The following is a 792-nucleotide window of genomic DNA, read 5'->3' as shown; positions in this document are numbered from 1 at the left end:
ACTATTTAACCTAATATCTTTTCATTTTATGTTCTGAAAATCTAACTTTATTAAACTGATATCGAGTTTCTTATACTCCTTTTCTTTGAGATATAAAAGAATGTAGTAGAAAAAAATAGATGAAAGATAAACTATTTCTAATATAATGTAAAGAAATAGACCCTAAAGAGTTTGTTTCGTTGATAGACCGAAGTATCATAAGTGTTTTGTAAAAGGCCCACATTGAGAAACTAGCTAATTGAAATATTCCCTATGCTATAAAATGGAAGAGCTAAGTAAGTTATAAACATACAGCCATGTAGTAAGTACAGAGCGAAATATTCTTTCGCCTTTTACTAAAGAATACCGTGTACTTATTATTTAAAGTGGCATATACCAATTTTTCTCATAGGGATCCTCTTTTGGGTCCTTTCAGATTTAGTAGAATTTTTACGTAAATTCTTGGTAAGATATACTTTTGTTTTTCTTCTATTTAATTATTAATTGTACAGACATTAAATAAAGGATAATGATATTGATATTTAACCATCATAATCTAATGTGACAACATATCTAGAAACAGTGAGTATAACTAATAAAACACATTGCTAGTGTGACAGTCCAGAAACAATGAGTAGAGCTAATACTAACTAAAGAATAGTGATTTTTTATCCATAAGGTTTCATCACCAGCATCAGATAGCTTAAAGAATAATGGTTTTTGATCCATATGATTTCATCACCAGCACCTAGCTTTACAAAAAGAATAATGGGTTTTTACCCATATGGTTTCATCACCAGCACCAGATAGCTT

At 29.3% G+C, this 792-nt stretch overlaps 1 non-coding gene across 1 annotated transcript; it reads left to right on the top strand.

Moving 5' to 3' along the window:
• Window positions 1-292: 292 nt before the first annotated feature.
• Window positions 293-410, top strand: LOC137833758 (U5 spliceosomal RNA). Its single transcript, XR_011084817.2, has one exon. It is a non-coding gene; the product is annotated as a U5 spliceosomal RNA (small nuclear RNA).
• The last annotated feature ends 382 nt before the right edge of the window (window positions 411-792 follow it).

The sequence above is a fragment of the Phaseolus vulgaris genome, chromosome 6 (assembly GCF_051622355.1).
Source record: "Phaseolus vulgaris cultivar YP4 chromosome 6, ASM5162235v1, whole genome shotgun sequence".
Taxonomy (NCBI): Eukaryota; Viridiplantae; Streptophyta; class Magnoliopsida; order Fabales; family Fabaceae; genus Phaseolus; species Phaseolus vulgaris.
Note: the sequence above shows the minus strand (reverse complement) of the source record. Positions and strands in the feature narration are given on the sequence as shown.